The sequence below is a fragment of the Urocitellus parryii genome, chromosome 2 (genome assembly GCF_045843805.1).
Source record: "Urocitellus parryii isolate mUroPar1 chromosome 2, mUroPar1.hap1, whole genome shotgun sequence".
NCBI lineage: Eukaryota > Metazoa > Chordata > Mammalia > Rodentia > Sciuridae > Urocitellus > Urocitellus parryii.
The window spans coordinates 196,164,201-196,178,874 of record NC_135532.1 but is presented as its reverse complement, the minus strand read 5'-3'; the positions used below and the strand labels follow the sequence as shown (position 1 = coordinate 196,178,874).

Here is a 14,674-nt window from a genome sequence, read left to right as displayed (position 1 = left end):
TTAAGGTATACCTGAATATTCACAGAATACATATAAAATGTTGTTAGTGTTTTCAGAAAAAATAATCAATAAAATGAAAGTCATATATTACTTGAAGAGGAATACATAAATAGTTAATATATTTGACCCCTAAAATACATTTTAAAACAAGAAATTCGTTTTTAAACAAAAGTCCATATTGCCAATTGATTTAAGCTTCTCATTAATAGCATACATATATAAGATGCCTACAGAGTTTTAAGTACTGAACTAGGCACATGTTCAATGCTCAAAACAATACTATTATATCTTCATTAGTACATGGGGGAACTGAGGCAGCATATGTTTCAACACAGACCAGAGATAATAAATATGATTTTATGGACTTTTTCTAATATTACTGAAAGTGTCAAGCTCCACTTATTATGTATTCAAAAACAAATGACCGTAAACTGGGGCAGGCTATCCCTGAGAACTGAACCACGGGACTAGGAGAGAGGGAAGGAAGGAGGAGAGAAGGAAAGAAGAAAGGAAAGAAGGGAAAGGGAGTGAAGGGAAGTCGAAGAAGGGAGGAGAGAGAATGAAAAATAAAAGAGTGAAGAGTCTGAGAGATGAAGGCACATTTTCTGAATATATTCAGCTTGAATAAATCAAACTCCAGAGATCTTTCAGATATGTGACCGATTTTTTTTTCCTTAAGCAAGAAAAGATAGACTTCTGTTCTATACAAATAAAAGTACACTGACAAATTAAGTTATTTGGGGTTACAAAGCTAAAGAAAGCACTTTGATGGCTGACATAATACTGGATTTCTCATCTTGATTCTTTTAAGAAAATATACTCTTAATCTCTAAGAGAATAAAATGTATGCTAATATTCACTCTTTGTTTAGTTTAGTGGACGGTCAGGATTATCTATGTTTTCAGGGGTCAGAGTCTGAATAACTAAATGTCAATAATGGTTAGATGGGACGCTATGTTTTAGGATGAAGCAATGAGTTCTATATTAGTATAATAGCAACATATGACTGTAAACAGCATTGAGTAGAAAACATAAAACAATGAGATTTACATCATCATATCAATTGTGTGAACTGAACACATAAATTCAAACACAGCATTAAGAATTGGGAATGATATGGACAGAATGTGACCTCTATCAAAATTCATATGGGGGTCTTTGGGAGTTAATTAGGGTTAGATTAGATCAGGAGGCTAGGGACATCTTGAAAGAATTAATGCCCTTATAAAAAGGGAATGAATGGGAAAGAGACAAAGGCTCTTTCCAGGAGCATGAGCCAAGGAAAAGGGACATGGGCACACAGATAAGGAGGCTGGTTTCAAGCTGTGAAGTGGGCCGTTTTCTGACATCTGATTTTACAGAAACAATCTTGGACTTCTAAGCCTCTAGAACTGTAAGGCATTTTTTCTTGCTTAAGAAACTCAGTCTATGGCATTTTGTGATAGCAGACCAAACCAAGACCAGGCATTACAATGAATACTTCTGGGAGGATGTAAAGAAATGGAAGGGCAAACAAAACATTGTAAAAGAGAAGCCTGCCAAAAATAATGATGTTGGCATACAGCATACTGAGGAATATGCTTCATACAATATTCTGTACCTGGTGTAATCCAGGGAAAAAATACTAAGCAAGAAAATGATTAGGCATTAAATTCCATTAGATGAAATTATGAATAACTCTCTCACCCATATCTAATTCACTATGAAAGGCTATAGTTTTAAGTCTTTTAAATTTCTTTCATAGCTGTTCATTTCATCAACATCATGTATGTCCAAGAATCTCTAGTGACATAACTCTCCAATTCATCCTTACCTGATTTCAATCTATTTTCCAAAAGTGCAGTCAAATGGGCTTTTCAAATACAAACCCATGGTTGATAAGATTACTATACATGTCTTGACTGCTTCTCTGCTACTCTTAAATATATACAAAGTCTTTAACTTTTCTTCCAGACCCACATAGGGCCCCCCAACTCTCTAGCTTCCTATTCCATAATTTATACTCTCATTCAGTTCTTTCTTCTGATCTGGAGCAACACTGAACAAACCTCTCTGATCTTTTTGGTTATACCTTATCTCCATATTATATATTCTCAGAGCATTGTATATCGTTGTTTAATAGAATTAAATCTGCTTTCAATTTGTATTTTTTGTATAATACTGATTACCACACTTGCTAATATTAGTATTTAAATTAATTTAGAGATAGAAATTATGTCTTACTTTTTGCTTATTTCTTTCTGTATCTTTCATTTAGTTGCCTAAGTAAAAAAAGCACTTAGCTTAATATGTCTGAGTGAGATATATTAATATGTTATAGATTTTATATGGATAATTTTATTTAGGAAAAACATTAGATTTTTATTTGGAATACATACATATATCTAAACATATATATGTATGTGAGTATATGTATTTTACCTGCCATATACAGGTATTCTGTCTACTTTATGTTTCTCTTATGTTCTTTCCAAACATGTATCTAAGGTAAGTCTCATTAGCCTTAGGGGAGACATTTATTGTGGGACATAAAGCAGATGTTATTAGTTGACAACATGCATTTCTAAATATTGTTTTCTAGAATCTTAAACATTTCAAACAGGGAAATTATACAGAAAAGAAGCGGAATAAGAGAGTAACAGAGGAGATAAAAAACAGGAAAACAGAAATATACACATAGGCACATATTGAGAGAGAGAGTTTGGGTTTTATTTCCCAAAGAATGAGAAGAAGTAGGAGGTAGTAATTTGCCCTGAGTGGCCAAATCCAGATTGTACACACTATGATCTCCCCTTCTGTCTCAAATAATCCAAAGAAAAGACAAGACCTCAGTGAACCAGGACATGTGAAGCTCTTAAGGAAGATAGATTCTAGCTACAGGGCATCAAGACTAAGCAAAACACGTACCATCAAATTCAAAATATGATTTAGCACTGCAATTTGAATATTATTGGTCACCATGATGGACTGAATAACCAAAACTCTTCTTCCATTTTCGTTGCATAAAGGAGTATAATATCTATACAAAGAAAGTAATGCTTATTAAACACTGATTTTTGCATAACAGAATCATTTGTTTTTGACAAAATGGTGATTTCTGTGAATCAACCCCTAGAAACAAACACAGAATCTTTAAGGCTAAAACTCTAAACTATGTGGTTTTGAAGTCTCACATATGCTAGATTTTGAGAATTATTGAGAGAACGAATTTGGTTAGTCACAAGGAAAGAGCCAGGTACTCTTTTAGAATTAGTAACTTTGGAGAGTTGTTCAAGATTCTGATCGAATTAAGATTTCAATGAAGATTCACATCAAAAGTGGTAAAAATGGAAAAACAAGAAGCATAAACCTATAATAAATCACAGCAGGAGACACTGAGGATCCACCAGATGACAATTAAAAACTTGGAGGAAACAACTGTCTAAGACAAGACAAAGAAACTGTTCAAAACACATCACTGAATCTCACTAACACGTTCATCTCCAGGAAATGGATGTGGTCATGGAGAAGAACCAGATAACAGCAGAAGTGAGAGAGAGATTTTATAGTGAATACTGATGTCAGCTGCTCAGTGTCTTCTAAACTTTTCTGTTGTGCTAGGAACTACTCTTATACTTGGTTAGCATGAGCAAACGAATGGGAGTGTGTTATTGGAGTCAGATCTGAATATGGGAAAAAGGAAGTCTAATGCTCAGCCAGAAGCTAATTGGCTTTTTGATAATAAGGTATTTTTGTGAAGTGTGTTCTAGACTATTTAATTTTATTCTTTTATATATATATTTTTTTGCCAAAACATTAGCCACAGTTTGTCATAAAGATTACATTTATTTAGGACACACATTTAAAGTAACTGGAAATGATTTCATTATAGAAGGAAGCAAACTGATATTACAGCATGTTATTATTGAGAATAAGAAAGGAAAATAAGCTGCAAGTGTTCATTTTATATGGCATATTTTTCACCCAAGGGATACTAATTTTAGATGATTGTTCATTCAGTTTCTGTGCTTCATTTTAACAAGGGAAATTTACTACACTTGACAAGAGCTTGGATTTATAGCCATAAACTGAAGAAAAAATAAAATTGCACTTATCACAATATCAGGCATACAGAAGCAACTTCTTCAAACTGTGCTTCAGTGGACAGACCATGATAGCACAGCATTCCAAGTAATATGTTTTAACATGAGATAAAGAGATGTCATTCAAAGGCAAAAAAAAAAAAAAAAGAATAAAAATTGGGACAAAAATAGTTGGACATTAATAAATCTATGAACTAGGGCCTGAGAAAATTTCCAGGTAGCTTTCATGGATAATTTGATCTCAAACTCTTTATTTTTTTTTCACTTATCCAATTTTGAAATCATAAATTATTTATGATTTAAAAAAATTCAAAAATTTCACTTATTTTCTACACTTATATCTTTAGTTTCAATGTAAAGACTGACTACTCCAAAATCGGATGAAATGCTTCAATTAACATATTCTCCAGGAAATAGCAAAGCCCAGATTGCACCAATAGAGCATCAGAAATGGAGTGAAATACAGAATTTGTTGCTTAACTTAGGGGAAATCAGGCTGGCCCTTCCCTTGGCTTTGACTATTGAGTTGGCTAGGTAGATGCCCCTGGGAAAGTCAGCAAAACTAGTTTTCAAAGGTTGGCAAGATTTTCTCAGGGAACATTCTAAGTATCTTACTTTGCAAGAGGGATTACAGTTTAATACTCTCACTCTGAATATCTTTTCTTATTACCTAATTGGTTGAAGTTATTAAAAACTTCTCAGCGAGTTGAGTTTCAATTCACACCTTATAAAACAGGCTAAAATATGCACACAGAAAGTCTCTGGTAACAGAACAAGCAGTGTTGCACTTTAGAATGACTCATTATAACACAAAAAGTAGGGCCTGAAGCTAGACTATGAGATTTAACACTCACCTCTGTGGAATAGGTGAAGTGCAACATTTAACATCAATCTTCGGTTTTCACTTAATACAACTTATTATGGACCAGATGGCTTGAGTGTTCTGCCATTTCCTGAATAATTTTTTGCAAGAGAAGAAATTTGACTTTTTTTTTTTTGAAAGTAAAATGTCATAATAGTAAGGTACGTAGTTTCAGGAGAGATGCTAAAAGTGATTTTGTAATTGTGCATTCATTTAAAAACAGCTTCTAAGATCCTGGTGAAATATTTCAGTACTGAAGTGTTATAAAGAGTCTTTTAAATACTTAACTATAATTCCCTGATGTTTATCATTATAATTACCTCAGTGGTATGGCTCTGAGTAATTTGTCTACATTTCGATTATAGACATAGGGAAGAGCTATTCAATTCATGAATTGTTCAAATCAAACTTCCAAAGTCTGTTGCTTATTTGTATATTTAATGCAGTTTTTGATATATTTAGTCTAATAATGTGCTTTCATTTGCTATGCTGCCAGTGTGATAACAACAAATAAGTTTTAAATATTAAAACAAGAGCTAGCACTTGAGTATGATGTAGATGTACCTTTAAGGATGATGACTGAATATGAATCATGACACTGCAAAATGTCTAAAGACTTCATGCCTCCTTTTGTATAGAAATGAGGAAACCCTGATAGCTTGAGAGCCACATTCATGTGGTTTCTATCTGTTCTTGAGACACTGTTATTGTTAAGCTTCCCCTGAATCCAAAGAAGCTTTTTTATTATTATTTTTTTTTTAATATTTGTGCCACAGCTCTACCTACTGAAATGTGCTGACTATAAGTTGTACCCTTGGGTTCTTCTGATGTGATGTCCTTCATTCCTATCATCCTTATTCAAATGAGAGGTGTTAATGGAAACTTTAATGGAAAATAAGATGGCCTTGGAAATTAACACAGGGTCTGTCAAGCATTTGGTCCTTTATAAGTATTTAATCAAAAGGCCCTTTGATGAGGAAATTTTAAGCATTTCTCAGGAAGACTCCTGCTCAATATGTTGACTTAACATGCAGCCTTCCTTACCTTCGTGAAAAACATCAAAAACTTAAATGAGAAAAAAAGAGTCACTGTTTTACCCAAACCAAGACAGTGTCATACAAAAGTACTGCAGGGGCAGCAAAAGACTCCACATGCCAAGGGGTCGAAGAGTTAAAAGCCTGTTGCTATAGGAGGAAAAAGCAGTATATCACTAGGTCCATTCTACTATGCTACCTCCTGTTTTTAACCACTGTTCATTGATTGCAGCCCAAAGTTGAGTGAGGTTGTTCTATAAAAAGGTATAATAAGAACTGACATGAAGTTTCTCTATCTAAGTAAATTTCTATACCTCAGTCTAATAATATACTTTTTATTGTTTATACACAGAAGAATATAAAATTAATGGGAGTAAGCCAGTTAAATTGTCAAATATAAAATAATCATAAACATATTCAGCAGCACAATGCATATTAATAAGTGTTAGAGGGATTGGAAGGTTAATGTGTAGAAAGTTGACCTCTCAAGAACTTGGGTGGAAGATAAAACAATGCAGAGACTTTTGTACAAGAATATTTCTCTCAGGCAGGTATGGTGGCATAAAACCTATAATCTCAGCATCTTGGGAGGATCAGACTGGAGATCACAAATTCAAAGCCAACCTCAGCAATGGTGAGGCGCTAAGTAACTCAGTGTGACTCTATCTATAAATAAAATACAAAGAAGGGTTGGGGATGTGGCTCAGTGGTTAAGTTCCCCTGATTTCAATCCTAGGTACCCCCCCAAAAAAAAAATGTTCCTCTCTTGCCCATCCTTCTCCCAAGCATGTCTTGCTTTCCATCAGTGAGTGTCAATAGCTCTGAAAGATTGCTTGAAAAAGGATGGATAAGGGGATAGGAATGTCTTCAGTATGATAGTATAAATATCCACAGGACTAGAAAATGTAACTCTTCAAAAATTAGCACCCAAAATTAAAGATTCACTTTGTTTAAAAGAAAAAAAAAATGCACAGGGATGCAGTGATGCATGCCTGTAATCCCAGCTACTCAGAAGTCTGAGGCAAGAGGATCCTAAATTTGAGGCCAGTCTTGGCAATTTAGGAAGATTCTGTCTCAAAATAAATTTTTTAAAAAGGGGTAGGGATTTAATTCAGTGTTAGAACCTTCCTAGCATATGCAAACTCCTCAGGTCAATTCCCAATACTGTAAGCAAAACAAAACAACACAACAAAAACAAAAACAGAAACCCCACACATGGAAGAAAGAAACCAAAACAAGTATCTACAGAAAAAAAAAAAAGGTGGGGAGGACCTTGTAAGCATGAAACAAAACATAATAATGTTAAAATAAAACAAAATATATTATTCTTTAATATGAAAACGAAACACATTTCAATATCAAATCAATACAAATAAAATACCCTAATATAAACCAGGAGAAGGGATATATACGAAGTTTGTCAGAGTAACACTTTTAAAGGAACAAAAGCTAATTCAAAACTGAAATCCAAACAAAACTCTTTGTACTATGTTTTCCAGGGAATAAATTAATAGTTAATGCTAAAATAGCTAAAACCTAAAAGTTTAACTGTCATTTTCTTACAAAACTATGTACAACTTTCTTCTAACTTTTAAAAGTTTTCAAATGATGATGCTGAAGTCTTTTACTTCAGATTATGTCAGTAATTCCTTGAAGTGCAATTTTATTAATACATATCCCGTTATACTTTAAAAATTAGAAAAAATATGTGCTTTGCTTAAGAGACAATATCCCTAAGTTAAATTATCTCCTGAACATGCTCTTTTCTTCATCATTTTGTAGTTCTTAAATGAACATGAACACAGCTATCTCATACACATAATTTTTGACTAATACGTATCATGAACTGACTCATGGCAACACAATAAACATTAAAAATAGTGATTGACTATAGAAAATCAAGATGTATGATTTCTAAAGGGCCAGATACGTTGTGTGGGTAACTTCATACCTTTTGTGTTTGCTTTGAATTTACTGTAGGTATTTCCAACAGATTAAATGAAATTAGTTCTGGTAAGTAGCATATTAAGAGGACAAGGAGAGACTACATGAAACAAATATGGTGTTCATCGAGATTTACCAAATCTTTATGCTTCACTTGTCCCTCAATATTTATTAATTTATCCTTCACATGTTTTTTTTTTTTCAAACAGGAAAAAATAATTTGCAATGACTTTGAGTTGACATTTATAAGGGGTGATAGGTACATAGTTTCACTCTTCTAAATATCAATACCAAAAAAAAAAGAAAAAATATTTGCTGAAATGAGTTCAATCTAGAATTGAACTATAAACTATCCCAGATATCTTTTCAGATAATGAAAGAGTATATAGTTTTTCATAATCAATCTACAGTAAAATGATCTAGATTTTAGGAATGTTATATATATAATTGTTATGTATAGTTCATTATTTATATAATTGGTTTATAATTTGTTTCATAAGATGTTAATAGGAATAAAATTTCAAACAAGGAGAAGCAGAATATGGCAGTTGGGCAAAAAGCAAATGTTGGTGAATTCGTTTTTCCCATAATTCTGATAATAAATAATGAAATAACATAAAAACTTGAAACTGAATAAAGATGCCTAAGTAAGCCTAGTAAACTTAATAGGTCTAGGTTTTTATAATCATATGTTTTAAGGTGATAAATTATAAGTAGTGCACAGGATTTTAAAAAAGAAAAAATGAAATTAAGCATGTATTATTTGGAGTTATAAATTTAGAATAATATACACTATCTCAGTTCCTTTTATAAAATCCTAATTCTTACATCAGAACAATACAATCAGCACTCACTCCAACTATCCTTCACTTAAAAGAAGTGCCAGGCTAGAAGGAAAGAGGAGTGCTGATAATTTAGATTTAAATTGATATGTTAAATGTACACTTCCCAATTGCTGAGAGCTTCTGCCATTAATATATATGTGATTCTGCAGTAATACTGATTGTAAATATTCAAAGATGCTTTTAACATATGGCCTAAAGCAGAAAAATCTCACAAACTCTCTCTAAATTGGAAGAATAGCTTTTGTAAGTTAAATATATTTTAAGTAGTATTCTGATGTGATTGCATAATAAATTGAAGCAATAAAGCAAATGCTTATGCAAACAAAAGAGACAAAACGAGGGCTAAAGCAGATTCTTTTGTATGGCAGTCTAATGATCCTTGAATTAAGAATATTTATAGATCTGAGAGACTAATCAAAATACAGCAGCAGATAAAGCACTTAAAATTATACCTATTTTTCTGAGCCAACAAGAACATGTAAATTTAGCCTCTTTTCATCCTAATGAGAACAATTCCTTAATGACTAACATACAATCCTGCCTGCTTTGGTTGCTATAGCATATGTAAATTTGATGATTAAAAAAATACTAATTGCATGTCTGCTTGGCTTAGCTATAGTGAAATCAATACAGAAGTAATAAAATTGTAATTAAGTTGATCAGAGATGCAAAGCATTGTAGGGAGTCACTTCATTAAAATAAAAATAATAATACGGGTTTTAATCTAACAACTATTCTTTAGCTAAATTTTATACAAAAATCTATGTTGAGGACTTTTATAGAATCATCATATGGTTTACTAAGATGGTCATAAATTCTTTGACATTTTCTCAGTGTGGAGTCTATATCGCCTCACTGGTATCTGGACTAGATTGTGTTACCTTGACCAGTAAACAAAGCAAAAAAGAAAGATTGATACTTCTGGCACTACCATTTTAGTAAACATAGACCCCACTTTGCCCATTTGGATTCTGAGCTTCATTATGTGACATCTGATGACGGCTAGGGAAAGACCACAAGAAGTGACCTTAAAAATAACAGAAGAGGGAAAGAGGCATAGTTTAGCACATCATTCTAGCTGTCTGTCAAGTCTCCATGCATGAGAATGAAGCCAGCCATCTGGCCTCTCATTCATGTCCCTTCAGCCAGGCTGCCAAGGGAATGTCACTGAGCGACCACAGTCAACATCACTTTGAGTAGAAGAATCATCCAGCCAATCCCTGCCTGAATCCCTTACGTATGAAGTGTGAGATACAATGATATATTTGCATTTGACCACTAAATTTTAAGTTAGTTTTTAATACAGCAATAAATAACCAGAAAACATTCATTCTTAGAACCAAGGAACTTGCAACAACAGCAATAGTATTGCCAGGTTAGGCCTAACCTAGCAATTTGATGTTGTAAGTACATATATATGCATTTTGAAAAAAATTGTGCAAAAATATGAACTTCCCAAAGCCATAAAAATTCTTCTATGCTTTGTATTAAACAGGGTGGGGGAGTATGAGTAAAGATTTATCCCCCAAATAACTCCAAATAAGCAAAAAATTTTAAAGTTATAAATTTTCATATCAAACATATACTAAGTACAAACAGACAACTATAAAGGAAGAAACTAAAGTTATAATTAAATAAATTATATCAAACAGAAAAGTATTCTGTTAAGTAAAATAATACATTACATATATTATAATTGTACATATATGGGATTCATTGTGGTATATTCATAAATTGACATAGCATATAATCTTTAAAAAGGCAAATCATTTTAAACAGCTTTGTAGAATTACTAGATAATGAAGCAAATTTGGAGAGAAAATTATGTTACCTGTGAAACAACATAAAAAATATACAGCGGTTCAAATGTAAGTTTTCTTCTGGGTAACAAGAATATTTGCATATGTTTGAAGTTTACCTGATAGTTTGAAAACAGGATCTGTACTTTGCTTTTTTTTTTCTTTTTGTACCTGTCAAATCCTATCATATAGGTAGATAATGATAACCTAGATTTTTAAGAATAAATGAATGAGTGGCTAAATAAATAAAACCAGTGAAAAAGTGAAAAAGAAATCTATATTATAAAAGGCATATATGGCATATAGTATCCATAGATGATCCATCTATAAACTTTGTTATTCAACAGAATTTGTTTATATATGCTATCTTATTTGCATAGTACTTTCTGTCTGTTGGAGAATTATGTCTGAAAGTTCTTCACATGTTACCTCTTTTTCTATTGCCTATTTCCTCTGAAAATATTTCCAAGTAACTGCAATAAAATAAACCATCACTCAAATGATATAATCACTCTTCCCATATAAGAAATATTAGTTAAAAGTAAGGAGAGGAAATGGTTTTTCAAATGTAATTCTTTTTCTGGTGAATACAATTCTTTTTCTGGTGAATCTTTTTTTTTGCTGTATACAATACTTGTTGTCATCAAAGGAATAATAAAATAATTATACTAACATTTGCATGTAGATGTTTATCATAATTGTTTAAAAGTTTGTAAAACAGCTATATTGATAGCCAGTTCACAAATTTACAATTTATCTACTTAATAAAGTGTAAAGCTCAATGGTTGTTATTATAAAAAAGAATTGCTCAATCATCATTTCAATTGATTTCAGATAATTTTTGCAAGCCCAAAAGATCCCTTCTGCCTCCTGGACCCAGGTAACCAAGAGTCCCCTTTCCATTATAAATTTGCCTCTTGTACAACTTTCATATGAAAGAAATCATGCAATTAATTATAAGGTCTTTTCATGAATGACTTCTTTTACTTAATATAATCTTTTTTAAGTTTCATCCATGTCATATCCTACATATCAATCACGTCTTACATTAATTCCAAGAAATGTGGTGTGCACATGAAATATTTTATTTGTTCATTCAGCAATTGATTGGAAATCAAGCTACTTCCACTTCTTTGCTGTTATGAATTATGTTGCTGTAACTATTTGTGTACAAGTTTTTGTGTGAAACTTAGTTGGACATGTGTTTAACTAGGCTTAACCCTATGTTTAACTTTTTTAATTTTTTTTTTTTTTGGTACCAGAGATTAGCCAGTGAACCACATCCCCAGCACCCCCCCCCCTTTTTTTTTTAGCACAGGGTCTAGCCAAGTTGCTGAGGCTGCCTTTGAATTAGTGTTTCTCCTGCCTGAGCTTCCAGAGTAGTTGGGATTATAGGCATGTATACCAGAGCACCCAGCTATGTTTAACTTTTGAGGAACTGTCAAAATGTTTTCTAAAGTGACTGCATTATTTTACATTCCCTCTGTCAGTGTGTTACAATTTCTTAACATTCTCACAAATGCATGTTATTACCTATTTTTTTTCCAACATAGTATGTGTGAAGTGGGATCTCATTTTGGTTTTGGTTTTCAGTTTCATATTGGTTACTGGAATTTCTCATCATTAATTTTCATGTTATTATTGGTTATTGCATATCTTCTTCAGAGAAATATCTTCAAATCTTATGTTCATTTTTAATAGCATTGTGAATTGCAAGCATTTGTTATGTTTTCTGATATAAGTTCTGTATTAGATACCTGATTCACAATGTTCTCTCCCATTATATGTATTGCTTTTCACTTTCTTAATGGAGTCTTTTGTAACACAACAATTTTAATTCTGATGACTTTCAAAGTATCTTTCATTGTTGTTGCTACTTGGGTGCTATGGTTTTTGAAGAAATTATTGTGATTAATATTTTGGGTGAAAAGTTTTCAGTAAGAAGCCATGAATTCTATCCCTTGTGTGCAGGGGGCCCCCTGAACATGACTCTAATCCTCCAGCATTTCTTCTGGCTTTAATTACACATCAAGTCGCTGGGCAGCTGTAGACTCATGGCACCTCTGTGGCAATAGAAAGCAAAGAGGAGATAAAGTTCTTAATCCTTAAAGAATGTATGACACGTTCCTTGAAGTCCAGAAAGTAGACTCCTTAGGGTATTCCTGGTTAAAGTTCAATTCTATTTTTAATAATAGATAATAGAATTCAGTGTACTTGAGTTAAGTTGCTGAACCATTCACTTTCTTGAAATCACTTTGTTATTAATAACATCCCTGTATGAAACAGTGACATTTACTATAAATCAAAGAATGATACTTATTAATATTCACCTTTAACAATGGGTTTTCTGGACAATTATATGAATCTTTTATCTCCACTCAGAACTATCACAAAATAAGATATTTTCAAACACAGTCACTTACTTGTTCCAATTTTATTTAATTTTTTAATTTTTTTTTTAATTTTTTGGAGAATGAAGAGACTGTTTATTGTGAAGAACAGCAAAGGTTTAATTACATATAGTTCTCTTGAAAAGTAAAGGCTATTACACCAAACAAATTATAAGAAATATCAGAAAACAGAATTTCCAGTGTAAATTTTATGCATATTTATTACCAATATGTAGCATTCAATAAAGTGATGTGACTTTTCCTAATTAGTTGTGTGTGTGTGTGTGTGTGTGTGTGTGTGTGTATATATATATATATATATATATATATACATATATATATATATATATGTTTGTGTACACATATATGTGTGTGTGTATATGTGTGTGTGTGTGTGTGTATATATGATTAAATGACACTGGTAAATATATCTTCATTAAGGTATAAATTTTTATGCTTGCTAGTGTATATTTTCAATTATGAGTTAAGGGCAAAATTACCATCTGCCTTTGAATACATACTTCAATACATATTTTTAGGGTATACATACTTTATTTTTTTTAATTATTTGCACATGACAATACAATGGTCTTGACATATCATACATTTAAATCAAATGGGGTATAATTTCTCATTTTTCTGATTGTACAGGTTGCAGAATCACATTGGTTGTACAGACACGTATATACATACAGCAATACTAGTGTCTATTTTATTCTGCTGCCCTTTCTATCCCCCCTTCCCCTCCCCTCCCCTCCCCTCCCATCACTTCTCTCTACCCAATCTAATGTAACACATTTCTTTTTTTTCCCCCTCATATCATCATGCATGTATTTTGTATAACGATGAGGGTTTCCTTCCATTTGGGTGTTTGTTTTGTCTGAAAACCAGGGAACTATATCTTGTCCTCGGCCCCTCCCTCTCTTTTTCTCTCTGCTCTCTGCACGGTGGAGTCAGTAGCTTTGTTCACCAAACCCTTCCTCCAAGATGTTCTGCCTTGCCCCAGGCCCAAAGCAATGGAGACACAGAACTTATACTGAAAACTCTGAAACCATCAACCCAAATAAGTCTTCTTTTCCCAATTTTCTCAGGTATTTGACACAGGAATAAAAAGCTGACTAACACTTTCTTTAATTCTCAAATAATATATTATTCTTACATGAAATTAAATGTTAACTTTCATTATTGGATACAATACTCCTGCCCAGGGATTTGGTATTCATTTTATTTAATTCTTTGAGTTTTTTTTTTCATATTTACCAGCAGTTTTTAACTATCATGCCTGCCAAGTTCACTATGATCCTCACTTCCCTCACTTTATATTTATAGTTTTTTCAACATTCTAAAGGATTTTACTCATTGCAATACGTAGGGTCATTTGCTAAAAATAATTATCTGACCAAATTCTCCCAGGACATAAAAGAATATTTCTTCATACATCTAAACCTTCTTACATAAGCAAAGGGTTGAAGTCCTGGCTTGTTTGTAAATGAGCAGAGCACTTCTATTATGATCATATGAAAAAAAAAATAGGACTTTTCTCTTCTTAATTAATTAAGAAAGTTACCAGCTTCTAAGAATTAGCTAAAACAATGGTAGTGAAACTTTTCTTTCCTTTTTTAATCTTTTTTTAAACAATCCTACTTGTTACATGTGGTAATGAATAGGTATTAGTATTGTCAATCTGCTTTGAAAGAAACCAGGTTTGTGCCTAAAAT

The 14,674-nt window shown here is 32.4% G+C and overlaps 1 pseudogene; it reads right to left on the bottom strand.

Annotated features, from left to right (window-relative positions):
* LOC113175360 (dnaJ homolog subfamily A member 2 pseudogene) overlaps positions 1-14,674 on the bottom strand; it is a 90,689-nt pseudogene that overhangs the window by 48,061 nt on the left and 27,954 nt on the right.